This window comes from Neoarius graeffei, chromosome 8, assembly GCF_027579695.1.
Source record: "Neoarius graeffei isolate fNeoGra1 chromosome 8, fNeoGra1.pri, whole genome shotgun sequence".
Taxonomy (NCBI): Eukaryota; Metazoa; Chordata; class Actinopteri; order Siluriformes; family Ariidae; genus Neoarius; species Neoarius graeffei.
In genome coordinates, this window is record NC_083576.1 from 71,027,611 (window position 1) to 71,048,532 (window position 20,922).

At 41.0% G+C, this 20,922-nt stretch overlaps 1 protein-coding gene across 1 annotated transcript in view; it reads right to left on the reverse strand.

The window, feature by feature from the left end:
• Positions 1-20,922, reverse strand: part of si:ch211-269c21.2 (carbohydrate sulfotransferase 8) — a 156,341-nt gene that overhangs the window by 47,710 nt on the left and 87,709 nt on the right. The window lies entirely within an intron of this gene.

Here is a 20,922-nt window from a genome sequence, read left to right on the forward strand (position 1 = left end):
GTTTGGGAGTGCGTCGCCCAAATCGCCCCTATTAACGAGCCGCCAGTGGAATATAGTGGTAATTTCCCAGCCATCACCGAGTAGGATTATGCCTGCAGTTTTCAATTCAATCATTTCTTTTATCCAGTTCCTAATAAAGGCCCACTGGGGCAAGAATCACAGAGCCCCATCCTTGCACTATGACCTTTTTTTTTTTTTTTAGTCTAGGAGGAGGAATAGACAGGTCAGGTAATGGGGTTGCCAGACCATGCTAATTTAAACAATACCCTGTGGTTGCCAACATCTCCCAGCTCATCTCATTATCTCTAGCCGCTTTATCCTGTTCTCCAGGGTCGCAGGCAAGCTGGAGTCTATCCCAGCTGACTACGGTCGAAAGGCGGGGTACACCCTGGACAAGTCGCCAGGTCATCACAGGGCAAACTCCACACAGAAAGGCCCTCGCTGGCCACGGGGCTCGAACCCGGACCTTCTTGCTGTGAGGCGACGGCGCTAACCACTACACCACCGTGCCACCCCAAGAAGTATTATGAAGAGGATATCATAACGTACATCAGATATGTGTGTGCACTGCAGTGACCTTGTTTTCCACGTAAAAGCTGAGAAAAGGGAGAAGAATGTGTCTCCCTTTTCTCAGGCCAAATGTTTTGTGCTAGTTTCAGGTCTTTTGCATGTTTTTAGATGCAATCGGGCTAGAAATTTAGATCAAAATCAAAATCTCTGCTTCAGAAAAAAAGTCCCCCCTCCCCCCTCCATGTTTCTCTGTGGCACGAGTAAAATGTCAGTCTTTTTGATTTACAACTCCAATTCCAAAAAAGTAAACCCAATATGTCACTGAAAATAGTACAAAGAAGACATATCAAATGTTCAAATTGATAAATGTTATTGTTTTTTGAAAAATATATGCTCATTTTGCATTTGATGCCAACAGCAAATTTTAAAAAAGTTGGGACGGGGCATGTTTACCACTACGTTGCATCACCCCTACTTTTAACAACACTGTAAATGTTTGGTAACTGAGGAAACCAATTGCTGTAGTTTTGAAAGAGAAATATTGCCCCATTCTTGCCTGATATACAATTTCATTTGCTCAATAGTTCAGAGTCTCCTTTGTCATATTTTGCGCTTCATAATGCACCAAATGTTTTCAATGGGAGACAGGGCTGTCCTGCAGGCAGGTCAGTTTAGCACCTGGACTCTTTACTATGGAGCCATGCGGTTGTAATATGTGCAGAATGTGGTTTGACATTGTCTTGCTGAAAGAAGGAAGGCCTTCCTTGAAAAAGACATCATCTGGATGGCAGCATGTTGCTCCAAAACCTGCATACATCATTCAGCATTAATGATGTCTTCCCAGATGTACAAGCTACCCATGTCATGTGCACTAATGGACCCCCCACACCATCACAGATGCTGGCTTTTGAACTGTGCACTGATAACAAGCCGGATGGTTCCTCTCCTCTTTAGCCTGGAGGACGTGGTGTCCATGATTTCAAAAAAAAAATTTCAAATCTCGATTTGTCAGACCAGAGGACAGTTTTGCACTTCGCCTCAGTCCATTGTAAAAGAGCTCGGACCCAGAGAAGGTGGTGGTGTTTCTGGATATTGTTTATATCTGGTTTTAACTTGCATTTGTGGATGCAGTAATGAACTGTTTTCACAGATGATGGTTTTCTGAAGTGTTCCTGAGTCCATACAGTGATTTCCACTACAGACACATGTCTGCTTTTAATGCAGTGTTGCCTGAAAGCCTGAAGATTGCAGGCATCCAATGTCAGTTTTCAGCCTTGTCTCTTGCATACAGAGATTTCTCCAGATTCTCTGAATATTTTAATGATATTATGTACCATAGATGATGTGATCCACAAATTCTTTGCAGTTTTACATTGAGGAACGTTATTCTTAAATTGTTGCACTGTTTGCCCATGCAGTCGTTCACAGAGTGGTGAACCCCTCCCCATCTTTACTTCTGAGAGACTCCGCCTCTCTGGGATGCTCTTTTTATACCCAATCATATTACTGACCTGTTGCCAATTTTTAACATTGCACAATTTTTCCAGTCTTTTGTTGCCCAGTCCCAATTTTTTTTTTGAAACATGTTGCTGGAACTAAACTCAAAATGAGCATATATTTTTCAAAAAACAATAACATTTCTCAGTTTCAGCATTTGATATGTTGTCTTTGTCCTATTTTCAATGAAATACAGGGTTTCCATAATTTGCAAATAATCGTATTCCGTTTTTATTTACATTTCACACAGCGTTCCAACATTTCTGGAATTGGGGTTGTAGTTTTGGATGGATTAGTATTTCTATTTGAAACTGAATTCCAACTTGATTTGTGCATGGGAGAGGTCTAAATTTTATTCATAAGAAACTATTCAAAACCTTTTCGAAACAAATGAGAGACCTGATCTGAAGAGACAATACAATACTAAGTTTTTGTACGTCCCCCCCCCGCTGCTCCATACCTTGTCACATAATCAGCATGAGTCTTATAAGTTGAATCAGATATGTGGATTGAGATCCATGCTTTAGCCCAGTGGGTATTTAATACATTCTTCTGCATCTCCTATAAAGCTTACAACTTTATATCCACTCATCCCAGCTTCTGTCTAGGTCAAAACCATAATAAGACCCAATAAATATGAGAACAAGAGGATGACTCATTATGACTCATGAGGTGATTAGTGCCACATAACCAAGGCAGAGCTGATATATGGCACAGATTTGAGCCACACTAAGAGGAATACTGAGAGAAATACTATTTTACAAAGTCATTCATTAAGATGAATTATATTGGCTGGGTGATATAGCAATTCTTACATTTATTGAGCATGAGATCAGATTTCAAAACGACATAATATCTCACTATTGGTCCTGTAATTAAGCAGATGGCTTACAGAAGCTCGTGACAGTGTTAAATGCTCTAGAGACAAAACTATCAGCAAGCATCACAACATCTCAGAAGAGAAGGGAAGTGAGGATAATTACTGGGAAATACAGAGAGCAGTGTTTGTAGAAGACATTAAGCCATCATTCACCTGGATATACAGGACTGTGTAAAAGTCTTAGGCACCCTATATTTTTTTCATACAAACTTTGTTATAGATTTCCATTTTATGACTTCTACATTATTGAGTCGGTACAAAAACATTTTAGAGCTCCAAATGTTCGTTTTCCAGCGCAAAATTTAATGTTACAGAAAAAAAAATGTTTGTACATACCTGAGCAGTATATTACATAAGAGAGCACTTTTCAGATTATAAAAGAAAGCATAATGAAGGCTGCTGGGTTTTGGTGCAAAATTAAGACGCGAATGTGGCAGTCAAAGTGTCCAGAAGAACTGTGGCTGGTTCTGTAAGATGCTCAGTAAAACCTACAGCTCATTTCCTTATCAAACTGCACTCACTGTACCTGAGACGACTATTTTTTTTTTAAAGCAAAGGGTCGTCTCACACCAAATATTGACTTTGTTTCATTTATTATGGCTTACTGATTACTGGTTATAGTATTTTTTTTAACACTGAAACATTTCATTTCATGATTTTTAAGCCGGGGCGGCACGGTGGTGTAGTGGTTAGTGCTGTCGCCTCACAGCAAGAAGGTCCGGGTTCGAGCCAAGTGGCCGGCGAGGGCCTTTCTGTGTGGAGTTTGCATGTTGTCCACGTGGGTTTCCTCCAGGTGCGCCGGTTTCCCCCACAGTCCAAAGACATGCAGGTTAGGTTAACTGGTGACTCTAAATTGGCCGTAGGTGTGAATGTGAGTGGTTGTCTGTGTCTATGTGTCAGCCCTGTGATGACCTGGTGACTTGTCCAAGGTGTACCCCGCCTTTCGCCTGTAGTCAGCTGGGATAGGCTCCAGCTTGCCTGCGACCCTGTAGAACAGGATAAAGCGGCTAGAGATAATGAGATGAGATTTTTAAGCCATTTTTGGTTGACAGCATTTCTTTACATGTGCCTAAGACTTTTGCACAGTACTGTATATAGTTTTCATCTTCATCGGGGACTTGTGAGCCACCATGCCACCCTCAAGACATTATGAGATGTGTAAATGTAAATACTTGTGAAGAACTTCTTTCCTTTCTGTCACAAAACTGCAATTTCATTTTACCTTTATACAAGGATGTTTCGAAAAATTTGATATCATTTCACAATCTTTGCCAATTCTCGTTCAATTGACCTCAAATTTTAACAGCATGTGTGGAAACAGGTCAAAATTATATGTTTAATGGTTTTTTGGTTTTATCTTTTTAGGTATAGAAATACCATTCAATGGAAAAGAAAAGGCGTTTTGTGTGTTAGAGGACGCTCGAGTACGCACAGTCGAACAAGACTGTGCAGCGTGCATTTATGAGAGACAGAATTCTCTAAAAATGCACCAAGTGGGCGGCACGGTGGTGTAGTGGTTAGCATGGTCGCCTCACAGCAAGAAGGTTCCGGGTTTGAACCCAGCGGCCGGCGAGGGCCTTTCTGTGTGGAGTTTGCATGTTCTCCCCATGTCTGCGTGGGTTTCGTCCAGGTGCTCTGGTTTCCCCCACAATCCAAAGACATGCAGTTAGGTTGACGTGGGGTGGCATTGGGCTGAGGTGCCCTTGAGCAAGGTACTGAACCCCTGACTGCTCCCCGGGCGCTCTGGTGTGGCTGCCCACTGCTCTGAGTGTGTGTGTGTGTGTGTGTGTGTGTGTGTGTGTGTGTTCACTGCTTCAGATGGGTTAAATGCAGAGGATGAATTTCGCTGTGCTTGAAGTGTGCATGTGACAAATAAAGGTTTCTTCTTAACTGCAATGCAGATTTGGACATGGCACAAACGGTTCAAAGAGGAAGGCCGTCTGTGTGTGCAGGGCAAAAGGATTTGGATGACCACCAGCATCGGAAAAGACAGTCGAGGGAGTGGGTTCACAAATATTGAAAATTGGTGAAATCGTTCATGGAATCGACATACCTTTGAATTTCTCATTCAAATGTTGAGGAATAAATTGTATATCGCTCAACATTAAAGGGCATATCACAGGTAAATTCAGGAGCAAGATCAATGTAATTCTCCTATTTTATATTAAACTTTGGTCAAATATCTGTAACATTCTGTATCCTCTGCAATTTTTTTACCTTGCGCAATACCAGAAAAATTCAGTTGAAATCAAGCCATTTGAGGCGAATTGGTCCGCCTCTGAAAAAACTTGGCATTTGGATTTCCCGGGAAGCGTTGATTTTCGTGATGTCGCATGTGGGACACCTCCCTCTGAATCCTACGTCAGCGCTGGTTTGTTTATGAGAAAACGACCTGGTGGTTTTCTGCAAATTTCTTCAACGTTATCACGTAATTATTAAAATGGTTAACAGATGTATCGTAGGAGGGTGTAGCAACACCAATCTTGATGGGATTAGTACTCATCGTTTCCCAAAAGACCGGACAATGAGAGAGAAATGGGAGCACTTGGTCTACACAGGCTGTGCACTGAAACCGTGCAAAGCTCGCGCAGCCTGCTGGCGCTTCCGCAGGTGACGTCACGAATCTGGCTCCAGACTCCCTTGGGATTTTTCCAGACGCGTTTTGTTTTTTTATTTTTTTCTGCTGTAGACAGATGGCCTTGTGCAAAATTACCCTTCTGGATGAGTGTGTAAAGGGACATACGGTACTTTCATATAAAAAAAACGAAATTGGTCCAGAATATGCACTTTAAGCCTGCTCAGTTTCTTTTGCCTAGACTATATAGTTTCTGGGATATTTACATCTCAAATTATATCAAATTATTTTGAAACACCCTGTATTTCATGCAAGTTATGCTCAGAGAATTAAAGACTGAATGTGTCAAATGAACAAAGGTCATTAATTAATATCTAAAAGAGGTGTAAGATACTAAATATGTTTTAATACAGAGCTGTGGATAAGAGACGAAACATAAGCAAACCTCTGCTTGAACATTGGCCAACACAAAATTGTGAAAAAACAAACTGTAAATGCAACCGACAATTTGTATTGAGCCATGTAACATATTCCAGTGAGAAATCCATCTATTCCAGCTGGCCGGATCTAGCACAGAGCGGCTGCATGCACCGAAAGGTCTGCACTTGGATGGGTTAAAATAATTAGGTGCTTGTCATGAGAAAGTGGGTTGTGGTGCAATGTTCCTTGAATGCAAGCCCTACAGTAAATTAAATCCAGAAATGCCAAGTATCCAATTTCTTACCATTGCCATTATGGCCACCCACCCATATCCATTTATCAATTTCACCCAGTGATGGCTCTCTGCAGTATATCACAGCAGTGTCTGCTGCGAGGAATCTGTAAACAGCCTCAACTCAAAAACCCACAGTGAGATGGACTTCTTAACACACATACACAATATTGTGTATCTATACCGCTTATCCGTCGTGGTCTCAGACACAGTCGGTCTTTAGTATCAAATAGTAAGTAACAATATTTACAACAACACATTAATGAGGAAGTTAATGTTTACAGACCGTGAAATCTTTCCACATTAAGAGTTGTCCGAGATCTTGCTGTGGTTGCACCAACTCCAAGAGATGAATTAAACCCAGTCTGATCTATTCCAGACCTTTTTTATTGATTCTGTCTGCAGTTAAATTTAAAGCTACTTTCCATCAGGAACAGAGTGTGTTAGTGCTTTCTCATCTATTAGTCTGTTTGCTTAGTCCAAGATAGAATTAAATTTACAGTATACTTTGGGTTTCTTTCCTTTTTGGACATTAGCAGATTCTTGGACATTTTCAAACAAACAAAATATGGTTTCATTGATTTCACTGTTAGAAATATGGTCATAGAAAATCACAGAAATGAACTGAGCACATACAACCCCGATTCCAAAAAAGTTGGGACAAAGTACAAATTGTAAATAAAAACGGAATGCAATGATGTGGAAGTTTCAAAATTCCATATTTTATTCAGAATAGAACATAGATGACATATCAAATGTTTAAACTGAGAAAATGTATCATTTAAAGAGAAAAATTAGGTGATTTTAAATTTCATGACAACAACACATCTCAAAAAAGTTGGGACAAGGCCATGTTTCCCACTGTGAGACATCCCCTTTTCTCTTTACAACAGTCTGTAAACGTCTGGGGACTGAGGAGACAAGTTGCTCAAGTTTAGGGATAGGAATGTTAACCCATTCTTGTCTAATGTAGGATTCTAGTTGCTCAACTGTCTTAGGTCTTTTTTGTCGTATCTTCCGTTTTATGATGCACCAAATGTTTTCTATGGGTGAAAGATCTGGACTGCAGGCTGGCCAGTTCAGTACCCGGACCCTTCTTCTACGCAGCCATGATGCTGTAATTGATGCAGTATGTGGTTTGGCATTGTCATGTTGGAAAATGCACCGTCTTCCCTGAAAGAGACGTCGTCTGGATGGGAGCATACTGTATGTTGCTCTAGAACCTGGATATACCTTTCAGCATCGATGGTGTCTTTCCAGATGTGTAAGCTGCCCATGCCACACGCACTAATGCAACCCCATACCATCAGAGATGCAGGCTTCTGAACTGAGCGCTGATAACAACTTGGGTCGTCCTTCTCCTCTTTAGTCCGAATGACACGGCGTCCCTGATTTCCATAAAGAACTTCAAATTTTGATTCGTCTGACCACAGAACAGTTTTCCACTTTGCCACAGTCCATTTTAAATGAGCCTTGGCCCAGAGAAGACGTCTGCGCTTCTGGATCATGGTTAGATATGGCTTCTTCTTTGAACTATAGAGTTTTAGCTGGCAACGGCGGATGGCACGGTGAATTGTGTTCACAGATAATGTTCTCTGGAAATATTCCTGAGCCCATTTTGTGATTTCCAATACAGAAGCATGCCTGTATGTGATGCAGTGCCGTCTAAGGGCCTGAAGATCACGGGCACCCAGTACGGTTTTCCGGCCTTGACCCTTACGCACAGAGATTCTTCCAGATTCTCTGAATCTTTTGATGATATTATGCACTGTAGGTGATGATATGTTCAAACTCTTTGCAATTTTACACTGTTGAACTCCTTTCTGATATTGCTCCACTATTTGTCAGCACAGAATTAGAGGGATTGGTGATCCTCTTCCCATCTTTACTTCTGAGAGCCGCTGCCACTCCAAGATGCTCTTTTTATACCCAGCCATGTTAATGACCTATTGCCAATTGACCTAATGAGTTGGAATTTGGTCCTCCAGCTGTTCCTTTTTTGTACCTTTAACTTTTCCAGCCTCTTATTGCCCCTGTCCCAACTTTTCTGAGATGTGTTGCTGTCATGAAATTTCAAATGAGCCAATATTTGGCATGAAATTTCAAAATGTCTCACTTTCGACGTTTGATATGTTGTCTATGTTCTATTGTGAATACAATATCAGTTTTTGAGATTTGTAAATTATTGCATTCTGTTTTTATTTACAATTTATACTTTGTCCTGGGCGGCACGGTGGTGTAGTGGTTAGCGCTGTCGCCTCACAGCAAGAAGGTCCGGGTTTGAGCCCCGTGGCCGGTGAGGGCCTTTCTGTGCAGAGTTTGCATGTTCTCCCCGTGTCCGCGTGGGTTTCCTCCAGGTGCTCCGGTTTCCCCCACAGTCCAAAGTCATGCAGGTTAGGTTAACTGGTGACTCTAAATTGACCGTAGGTGTGAATGTGAGTGTGAATGGTTGTCTGTGTCTATGTGTCAGCCCTGTGACGACCTGGTGACTTGTCCAGGGTGTACCCCGCCTTTCGCCTGTAGTCAGCTGGGATAGGCTCCAGCTTGCCTGTGACCCTGTAGAACAGGATAAAGCGGCTAGAGATAATGAGATGAGATGAGACTTTGTCCCAACTTTTTTGAAATCGGGGTTGTAGATCGAAAAGTATATAAAGATCTAGAATAAAACAGAAGGATCTTTGTGTTCTTTTGGCCAAATACACAAACTATTGCACTTCTGGAGCACTAGCTCTGTCCTTTGACACTTATTTCTCAATCTATTGTGCTAGCTTAGCAGCTTGCATGTTAAAAATGCTAACTTGCATAGCATGTTAAAGAGGAACTGGAGGCAATTTTTTTATTATCAAAATTCTATTTCTCTCATTTTATTAAATATCGTAATGCATTTTTGATAGCTATTATGTCACTGCTATAGCAAGTTATGAGTGTTTGAAATATGTTATGGAATATATCAGTCCATATGTCAAAGCAATGGCCATAAACGAGATTCGTTGAGACCTGTGCGAGACATCGTAGGACGGAAGTAAAACATACAGCGGAAATCAAACCAACGTTGTCAAAAGACGTGCGCGCCCTCTTTCGAATGCTGACGTAATCAAGCCGGAAGTTTTGTTTGTTTTGATAACAATCAGGAAAATTTGAAGAAAATAGGCAGTAATCGTCATTTAAACTCATTTTTGTGCAATATTTCGTTTAGAAAACAGTTTTCAAAATGGTGGCCTGACACCTGGCTGACATTTCACGTTTCAAAGTCTCACACAAGTCTGGTGAAGATTGCGAGGATAAGCAACGCCTGCCGTGGACCAAACGAACTGCATTCAACATGGCTAAAAACTGAACAGGCCGATAAGTATAATATTTAATTGCAATTAGTTGCCAATACGAGTCACGATATAAGGCTACTAAAACCGAAAACGTAATTGAATAACATGTTAATTAAAAGCAAGTTTAAAAATGACTTCAGTTCTCCTTTAAATTTTGGGTCGATTCAGGGTTAAATCAAGACAGTATTTAATTAGGGTTGAATCAGGATTCAATCAAAATTGAAACAGAGTTAAATCAGGGTTAAATCAAGGGTTGAATTAAGCTTGAATCAGGGTTAAATCAGGATTGAATCAAGATTACCAGTTTGAAAGAGTATTGAATGATGCCTGAAACAGGATTGAATCAGGGTTCGATCAGAACTGAATCTGAGTTAAACCAGGATTAAATGAATGTTGAATCAAGGTTGACTCAAGATTGAATCAAGGTTAAACCAGGGTTGAAACCAGATAGAATCAGGATTCAATCACAGGTGAATCAGATGCAGGTTAAATAAGGATTGAAACTGGGTTGACTCAGGGTTGAATCATGGCTGAATTAGGATTGAATTAGAGTTAAACAAGGGTTGAATTAAGATTGAATCAAGGTTAAATCAGGAGTGAATCCAGATTACATCAGTTTGAAACAGTCTTGAATGAGGACTGAAACGGGATTGAATTCGGGTTCAATCAGAATTGAATCAGAGTTAAACTAGGATTAAATTGGGATTGAATTAGGATTTAATTACAATTGAAGCAGATCAAGGTTAAATAAGGATTGAATCAGGGTCAAATCAAGACTGAAACTGGGTTGAATGAGGGTTAAATAAGGACTGAATCAGGGTTGAATTAAGATTTAAAAAGGGTTGAATTAGTGTTGTTCACGTTGTAACATTCCATACCTTCACACGTTTGGAGTTAAAACACCAGAGTTCAAGTCAAACTGACTAAACTGACTAAAATATTTGTCAAAGTGCCATGTGAAACTGCACTGAAATGAAGTTGTCATCCTGTCACGCTAAACTATTTTCAGAATGAAAGAGGAGAAAAGGACAGAGCTAAATAGAGCAAATAAAAAAACAAAAATATGCAATTCTGGTTTGTTTTATGTGGTATTTGTATTAGAATACACTAAGGTTTTTTTGGCCACATGATGAAAGATTAGAGAACAGACATGTTTACCATGCCAAACTCTCAAAAATGTCTCAAAATCACTAAGAGAACTTTTTTTTTTAAAGATTTTTTTTTTTTTTGGGGGGGTGGCTTTTTTCACCTTTATTGGATAGGACAGTGTAGAGACAGGAAATGAGCAGGAGAGAGAGACAGACAGACAGAGAGAGAGGGAGGGATTGATCGGGAAATGACCTCGGGTCAGAATCGAACCCAGGTCCCTGGATTTATGGTGTGGCGCCTTATCCACCTGAGCCACAACACCCCCACTAAGGGAACTTTTTAAGAAAACAATTATTCTAGAACACGAAGAAAAGCATTGTAGACAGGAGTGGAAAGCATCGGTTCTGAAAACGTCTTGCAGTTCCTTGATTGGCACCACACGCATCAATGACAGAAATATTTGTATGCAGAGAAGTGCCTCAGTAATACACTTAAGACAATGTGTCAAGTCTTGTCCCAAGGAATGCAAATTTATTACAGCCTGTAGAACACTGGATCTGATGAGAATGACAAATGAAGAACGAGGATCTAATAGATGGATGGATGGATAATAGGACATAACATTATAACGCACCATCTTTCTCTAGAAGATCTCACATTTATTTCAATTACTGTAGGAACATTATAGGCAGCAACAATCCTCTGAATTCATCCATCCCACTGAAACATAACGCATGACATTTAAGTGACATTTACTTTAAATGGCTGCGGCTTAAGTTAATGTGTGGCAAATTAATTATTTAATTGAGACACTCTATCAACGGTTTCTGAAATGCACTGAAAATGTGAAGGGATTTCAGCATTTTCACATGGAATGTAAGTTGCACGTTTCTCTATAAAAAAGCAGAGGGGTTTTTTGAGACTTTTAGAGACAACAGTTAGTGCTGAACTGAGTTTGAACTGTGTGAGCTGTGTTGAAGGATGTCTTGGTTGCTGATGGTCCAGAACGCTGATGATGGAATCAGAAAAAGTGTCTTTCAGCACAACATGTCACAGCCTGGGTTTGAGAGAAAGCTAATGAGTATTTGAAAGACGCTTTACTCACTCTTACCCATCAGCATCCCAGAATCAAAGCTGGTAGAATCTAATTTGGCATAATGTGCATTTTTGCCTCATCTTGTATATGCACAGTCATAGAAATACAAAACTTTAGGGGAAGAGAAAAATGATTTGAATTTAATCGTGTTTTGGTGTTTAATTACTGAAAAGCTTTATGATAACATCATAGATATCTGAAGATGCTAAAAATAATGGTTCTCAAAACAGAGGCTTTTTTGGCACAGTGCTGGAAATTACAACCAACAATCACTAAAATTATATTTAGCATTGATTTTTTTTTTTTTTACAGATTTTAATCCAAAAACCAAGAAATGAAAAACAAGTAGACTTACAAATAAAGTCAGCATGGATAATAGAAACCTCAGGAATAAGGGCCCGGTCCCATAACACCGATAACTATAACTACGGTATACCTATAACTATAGCAATGACTATACCTGTGGCTGAATTTAGTTCTAGTCTGGAGCAGTCACACCACAACTATAATCCCCACTATAATATCGCTTGTCCTGACACTCAGGGAAATAAATGCATGCAACTTAGGAATAGTCATGGAAGTTTTTTCCAAGTAGTAGCACATTATTCCGGGTCGTACTGTACAGCTTGGACTTCAAAACAACCCATGCACACACTCCGGTGGTTGATAAAATATGGATAGGTCACAGACTATGGAAATATAATAAAAAAGGATACACAATACATCGTGGTTACGGATTTTAATACGGATGCATCACGGATGCTAATAATTTACAGATTGATCACGGACATTCCAGTATATTACAGATCGGTTACCGAGTTCATACAGATGATGTCTCATCTCATCTCATTATCTCTAGCCGCTTTATCCTTCTATAGGGTCGCAGGCAAGCTGGAGCCTATCCCAGCTGACTACGGGCGAAAGGCGGGGTACACCCTGGACAAGTCGCCAGGTCATCACAGGGCTGACACAGACACAGACAACCATTCACACTCACATTCACACCTACGGTCAATTTAGAGTCACCAGTTAACCTAACCTGCATGTCTTTGGACTGTGGGGGAAACCGGAGCACCCGGAGGAAACCCACGCGGACACGGGGAGAACATGCAAACTCCGCACAGAAAGGCCCTCGCCGGCCCCGGGGCTCAAACCCAGGACCTTCTTGCTGTGAGGCGACAGCGCTAACCACTACACCACCGTGCCGCCCTACAGATGATGTATCACGGATAAAAAATTAAGAAGTTTAAAACAATTAAATGCCAAACGTTCATAATTAAAATATCCTACCTGCATTTATATGTTTACTTTAGGCCACACCAGTTCAATTAGTTGGTTCTCGGAATCACCGCTTGCAGAAAATGCAAAATGAAAAAATAAAATAAAATCGAAATCAAACTCCCGCCAACAGAAAAGGTCACGTGACGTCGAAAACCAATCAAATCGCCCCTTTCACTTTCGATAAAGACTTGTGGAAGAAACATGCCTGTGGAGGGGAGTCCTGCAAAGCCTGTGTTTGTGATTGTTAGGATATTCAGCGAACAGAAGCGTAAAATCTTTGACAGGTGTGTTGAAATTCTGTTTACTGGTTTGCCTGTATTGTTTGGTCTATTTCCACCGCTAATTTTACCATCAGAGCATTTTTTAAATTTTATTTTTATTTCGCCCGCTCGCTTCATATTTTTCCTGAAAAAATCCGAGACCCAACTAATTAAATTGGTGTGGCCTTATTAATTTACTATTGATATTTCACAGAAAATCACATATCTGTGAATAAAAGATCCGTGCTTTGTATTATAGTTTTTTATTTTCCGTGAATCTGTATTCTGTGACTTCATGATGCAACAAGGATGTACAAAGACGCTCGGGGAAAACAGCATGTGCTCAGAAAACGACACGTAAACAATTACCTGATTGGTCAGATGTTTTATCGGATCAGGTCCAGGCCTGGAAAAAATCGCTCCAGAAGCAATCTCACCGATACGGATAAACCCAGGCCTGGGCTATAAGGATCGTTGTCGGTCTGGTGTGAGCACCAACCACATAAACTGCAGGGGACTGACTTATTTATAGTTATTGTTATAGTTATCATTATCGGTATTGTGGGACCGGGCCTTAAAAGTTTCTCTGTCCAATAAATAGGCAAGATATTACTGTATACATTTCAATAATAAGCCTAATATCTGAATAATAAGTGGAAGTTCATAACCAATCTGGGAACTATATATTCCAGTTAAATTGGTGCCTCGGTGTAAGAGTTAGATACGTAAGAGTCTGAGAATCCCTGGACTAAGAACCATCCTGCTTTCCTTTCCCACTCTAAATAAAAAAAAGGAGTGTGTGGTGTATGAAGAGTAGCCGCTGGCCTCATTGTGTCAGAGTCTCTGCAGTTTGTAAGACCTCTGCTCTGGGTAGCAGTAGGTGGGCAGGCGGTGGCCTTGAATAGGAATCAATTATGGCACGTGTGGTGGAAAAAGCTGGACACAAAGCCATATCCACGTCTACAGGGAAGGCGATAACCTTGACTTGTTCCTGATGTAAGCGTTTTGGTCGCATATTATGCAAAGAGGCATGGCCTCTCATCATCACCCTTCTTTAAAAAAAAAAAAGCAACAATAGGCTATGCTACTTCAGCATAATATGCTCAATGTCATGAATATATTAAGTCTCAGTGACACTAGATGAAAAAAAAAGACAAACTGCATGCTTTGTAATATGGAATGGCATTACCATGAACCGTTTAGTCAGATGGAGGGATGATACAGTTCGAACCACCCAAAACACAAATAAAAAGAGAAAAATCGAAACTGGGGACTCAGAGTGGTTGTGACATTCGTTTTATGAACAGACACCTGCTGCTTAGCCTTGGATGAGTTTGATTTGAAAGATCAGACTTTAGAACATGACCATGCTTTTTTTTTTTCCTTTTTTTTTTTTACAAATCCTCCCAACATACACTGTGTATATATACACCACTGTGCAAAAGTCTTAGGCACCCTTTGTTTATACAAACTTTGTTACAGATTTCTATTTTATGACTTCTACATTATCGAGTCGGTTCAAAAACATTTTAGAGTCTAAACGTTCGTTTTCCAGCACAAAATTAAATGTTACAGGAAAAAAAAAAGTTTGTATCTGAGCAGCATATTCCATAAGAGATGACTTCAGATTAAAAAAGAAAACATAATGAAGGCTGCTGGGTTTTGGTGCAAAATGAAGAAGCAAGTGTGACAGTCAAAGTGTCCAGAAGAACTGTGGCTGGTTCTGGAAGATGCTCAGTAAAACCTACAGCTCATTTCCTTATCAAACTGCACTCATTGTACTTTTTTTTTTTAAAGCAAAGGGTCGTCTCACACGAAATATTGACTTTGTTTCATTTATTATGGCTTACCGATTATTGTTTATAGTATTTTTTTAATGTTGATATATATATATATATATGGCGGCACGGTGGTGTAGTGGTTAGCGCTGTCGCCTCACAGCAAGAAGGTCCTGGGTTTGAGCCCCGGGGCCGGCGAGGGCCTTTCTGTGCGGAGTTTGCATGTTCTCCCCGTGTCCGCGTGGGTTTCCTCCGGGTGCTCCGGTTTCCCCCACAGTCCAAAGACATGCAGGTTAGGTTAACTGGTGACTCTAAATTGACCGTAGGTGTGAATGTGAGTGTGAATGGTTGTCTGTGTCTATGTGTCAGCCCTGTGATGACCTGGCGACTTGTCCAGGGTGTACCCCGCCTTTTGCCCGTAGTCAGCTGGGATGGGCTCCAGCTTGCCTGCGACCCTGTAGAAGGATGGAGCGGCTAGAGATAATGAGATGAGATATATATATATCACAGGTGGCTTCTCCAGTGAGGAGAGGGAGGAAGATCCTCCTTAAAAATTCTAAGAATAAAAAGTTGAAATTGTCTTGACCAATTTAATGAATTGCTGTCCTTGAATATTACTATTTTACTGCCAAATACGACATGTACATTATATTCGTTTCTCTGGGTGAAATTACATTAGCACCCCCTATCGCTCGCTATTAGAAATTACTGCACGGAGGATCTTCCTCCCTTCGGCTCCCATTCACTCCGATTCAAACAGTCTCCGGCACTGGCGGCTCGTGGTTAACATAGACTTCAATGAGAGAGAGGAGGAAAATCCTCCTCTAAGAGGGTGGGACTAGCTAAGAGATCTGACAAGTGCTACAAAATATCAACCAATAGGCTGCAGCCCTAGTTGCGCAATGAACCAATAAGTAGAGGCCTTAGCTGCCTGGGGGGAGGGGTTATCTTATCAAACTTAACTTCTAGATCCGGTGACTCGGGCACTTCGGCAGTCAGAGTGAGAACGGCGAGGTGGAAGTGGATTGACTATGTTATAGATATTCTACGAATAAAGTAATGGAAACAGAGGACGTGGTGAATGTTTTGCTTGCAAAACCCTTCCATGGGCTGAGCTACAGTGAAAAATTAGCCATCAAAGCAGCAGGTAGACCAACCCCTAAAATCGAAATCACAAAACCCAATGGCAAAGGCAGTACAGTGAATGCTACATGGTTTGCTAGGTACACATGGCTCACTGGTAGCGTTACCACCCATCGATTATATTGCTGGCCCTGTTTGCTAATGAACAATGCCAAATCACAAGCGTGGAGTGTTCATGGTTTCAATGATTTAAAAAATCTAGATAGGGCAACCAAACGCCATGAGAAGTGTCAAGACCACGTTGGTGCTGCTATCCGACTGTCCTTACTAGGCACCATGCCAATAGATAGGGTGGTAGACGAGGGTGTGCGGCTGCAAATCCAGCAGCACAATGCTAAAGTGAGTCGCAATAGAGAGGTATTAAAACGTCTGATAGATGCAACAGCCTACCTAGGCATGCAAGAGTTGTCACTGAGGGGACATGAAGAAGGGGGGAATTCGGACAATAAGGGCAATTACAGGGAGCTAGCGGAGGTTATTGCTCGCTATGATCGTGTTCTGGCAGAGCATCTGGAAAGTTCGACTGTCTTCACAGGCATGTCAAAAACAATCCAGAATGATCTAATATCCGCTATAGCTGGTTCAATTAATTCAGAAATCCAAAAGCAACTTAACACGGCACCCTTCTTCTCGTGGCAAATCGACGAGACCACAGACATAAGCTGTCATTCACAACTGTCTGTCATCTTGCGCTATGTCGATAATCAAGGTACAATTCAGGAACGCTTTCTAGGATTTTTTGATGTGTCCAGTGGTCGCAGTGCACAATCCTTGTTCGATTTCGTGCAGACTGAGTTGTCAGGTTTCAATTTCAAGGATAAACTTGTCGCTCAGACTTACGATGGTGCCGCGGTCATGGCCTCGGACTTGAATGGCCTTCAGGCTAAAGTGAGAGAATTGGCTCCCTGTGCAACGTTTGTCCACTGCTATGCACATCGCTTAAACCTAGTTTTAAGTCAGGGTGTTAAGACCATTCCCCAAGCAAAATACTTCTTTGCTCACTTGGGTGGCTTCACGTCTTTTTTCTCCAAGTCCAGCAAGAGGGTTTCTTTACTCGAGGAGTTCAGTTGCGCCCGCGTTCCCCGGAGCGCTCCCACTCGCTGGAACTTTTCCTCTAGGGTCGTGAACACGGTTGCTTCAAATTATGACGAACTACTTCAGATTTTCGAGAACATTACTGAGCGCCCAATGATGGATGATGAGACAATACGTTTAGCTGATGGTTTGAGGTCGAAAATGCAAGAGTTTGAATTTGCGTTTTTACTCTTCACTTTTGAGCAGTTGTTTTCGCACACTGACGTGGTGTTTGACATCTTGCAGCACAAATCCATGGATGTCGCCTTTTGCAAACGGCGAATAGAGAATCTCCTGCAAATATTGGATGAGCTAAAAGTACAGAGCGCCTTTGACAAAATCTACGCCAGGGCTGCCTCTCTAACAGAAGACCCTGACTTGTCTCACAGGGTCAAAAGAAGGCTGCTTAATCCCCGTCAGTCCTACAGAGCACTTTATGATTCCATCCACGACAACTTGCGCACTCAAATAACTCAGCGCTTTCAACACCTCGACCGCTTGCGCTTCATGGAGCTTTTGGATGCGGCGAAATTCGACTCGTTCAAAATATCATTTCCTACGCAGCTACTGTCAAATTTGATGGAGACATATGGCCACCTTTTTGATCAAGAAAAGCTGAGAATCGAACTGCAGCATTTTTATCACAATGCAGAAATAAATTCATCAAGAAAACTTTGCGATGCCCTTGGCTTCATGAAGTCCAGCGGTCTTGATGGGGCGATGCCACAGTTGTACAGGCTCATGTCCCTGATTGGAACAATTGGCGCAACCTCTGCAGGGGTTGAAAGGAGTTTTTCGTGCCTCAAGAGAATTAAAACGTACACACGCAACGCAATGGGGCAGGAGAGATTAAAACATCTGGCCATTATTTCAATTGAAAAAAAGATTCTCAAGACACTCCAAAAAGATCCAGCGTGGTACGATCAGGTCACAGATAGATTTGCAAATCAGACAGCACGGAGAATTGACTTGATATATAAATAGGGAGCCTCAATCAGTTGGCCTGAATCATTCCTTAACATCAATGTTTGTCTTAAACACGGCTATATCCCATGTAAATAGTTGTGAAATAATGTTATTGTTGTTCTTTTACTTGTTGACTGTTGCCAGTTGTTTGACACCGTGGAAAGGATGTTAATGAATTATTCAGGAAAAACTATTATCAACTCAACCTGTGCGTGTAACTATAGCCGGTCCAGCAGGTGCGGTCGCATTGGGGCCCGTGACCTTCAACCAAGCATTCCTTCCTCCCTCACTTTTACAAAAGCCAGCCGCCACTGATATATATATATATATATATATATATATATATATATATTAGGGTGCATCAGTTGCCCTCACTTTCATAAAATCTGATGCATTTTTGTTTGGGTGTTCCTTTTCACCAATAAAGACATCCTGTAAAATTTTTGACCATATTCAAAAGTCTAATGGTGGCACCATGAGGTTCCTTTTTTGCCAAAAAACGCTTATTTTATGTTTTCGCATAAGGTTTGAATCACAATGTTGGACACCGTTTATTGATTTCTTGTGAGCCAGAGATGATGTTAAGAACCTTTGCAAGGGATTGAGAAGCGTTAATGTGATTCATAATACGTTTGTATTGTTTAAAAGTAGTTGAACAATGATTCAATGAACAGCTAAAACTCAAACTGTGCTTGATAATATATTTAGAATATGTACTAAAAATGTGTATCTAAGGCCCACTTTACACGGGGACGGTCTGAAACAAAAACGCAAAAGTCCGTTTTCGTTCTCACTTTTTTCCGCGTCTACACGACCGTTTTCAAGGCGGAAATCTGTGTCTATACGGTGACGCATAAATGTGTGGAATTCAATTGGATGTTGTAATAGAGTATGCCGAGCGGATGGAGTAGTCAGTCAGAATGATGAGCAAAACAAGGAAAATTCTTGTACAAAAATAGTTTTCTTTTTATTCTTAAGCCGGCAGTTAACACAAACAGGACAAACAAACAAAAAAAAACACTGATGACAAAACCAAACAAAAAAAAAATTCTGGGACAAAATGCCCACGCAAGCTAGACTACTCTGGCATTACTCACACAGAGCTCAAGTCACGCGTCCTCTCCCTGCAGAGGCCATCTCCTGAATGAACAGTGCAGCGCATATTTAAAAGACTACGGCACAGTCTTAACACAATTAAAATCAATCAACACATCTAGACAGATTTTAACAGTTCTAAACATTTTCACTGCATGCATTACACTCCTACAACAATGTGCAGACCTTAAATATTACAACAAACACTTACGTAAGATTTTTAGACCATTTCTCTCCGCTCTAATGAGCTGCTTTCCCGCGCATCGCGGAAGAAACCTTGAAAAGCGCTTTCAGACCTGCACTCTGCTTTGGTCCCGCACCCGGAAGACTACAGCAGGTAAATGGCTACAAACATTTCTGGCTGATGTTAGATAAACTCTAGCAGAAAAGGATTCAGATGTTAAACGTGCGCACTTAATGAATCTTTACACGCTATTGTTTATAGTGAAAACTAATAAATGCTTGCGCTGTTTAAACCTGTGTCGCATCTTTTACTATGAACACATGGACCAAACATTTCAGGTTTACATATCTAAAAGTTGTAACAAATGTACCCGTAACAAAACATACTTGTAAAGCCCCCATTACCAAACCCACAACAAACATACAACACCGATTGTATTTGGAACGTCTTTGCAACTGTGGTTTAGTCCATTGCACTTGACCATTGAAACATGACCAGCAGGAGGAACCGCTGTTTAGTGACAGACGCATTGCGCTCTGTCACAGATGTGCATGCCAGGCGGTGCTGTGAAAGACCTCCGCTATGTCTGCACGCATGCGCAACGTCTTCCGTCTTGTCTGATCTGCACATCTGCGCCGCGAAAACTTTGACTACCCTGGCTATGGTAAGTAAGAAAGTAAGTAAAAAAGTAAGAGCATGCTATACCCGCCTCTGTTCATTAACGGTATATGTGCAGATTCGGTATAGGTGTTCGAAGGACTCCTGGACGTTTATTAAAGCTGCCAGAGCAGCTTGAAGGTCCGTTGGATCGATGTAATCAGACATGCTCTTACTTTTTTACTTACTTTCTTACTTCCCGGGCTGGCATGTACAGTATATGACATATGTATGACGTAAACGCATAGCCGACGTGAGCAGATCCGAGCAGAGTTTGGCGTATTGGGTAGTTTAGACGGATATGCAATGGGGGCTGTTTTTAACTTATCCACTCTGGAAGGCGTTTTCAATTTTTTCCGTTTTTCAGCCTCGGAAACGCCATCCCCGTGTAGACGAAAGGGACTTCCGATAAAACATTTAGTCGTTTTTACCCGACAGCGTCCTCGTGTAAACGGGCCCCAAGATATTTGGTATACTCTATAAAGTGCCATAATGTTTCATGAAAAGTGATTGAAGTGATTTGTCATAAAAGTCATAAAATAGCAGCTTTTTCCATAACTTTGAGCTCCTGGTGCCACCATTAAACTTTTGAATTTTGTCAAAATATTTCACCCAGTGTGTTTTTTCTTACCAAAAGGAACATAAAAACAAAAATGCATCATGATCGGAGGAACTTTTCATTTTTAGGGGGCAACTGATGCACCCTAATATATATATATATATATATATATATATATATATATATATATATTTAAATTTTATATAATACACACACACACGTTCATCTCTATAATGAAAATTT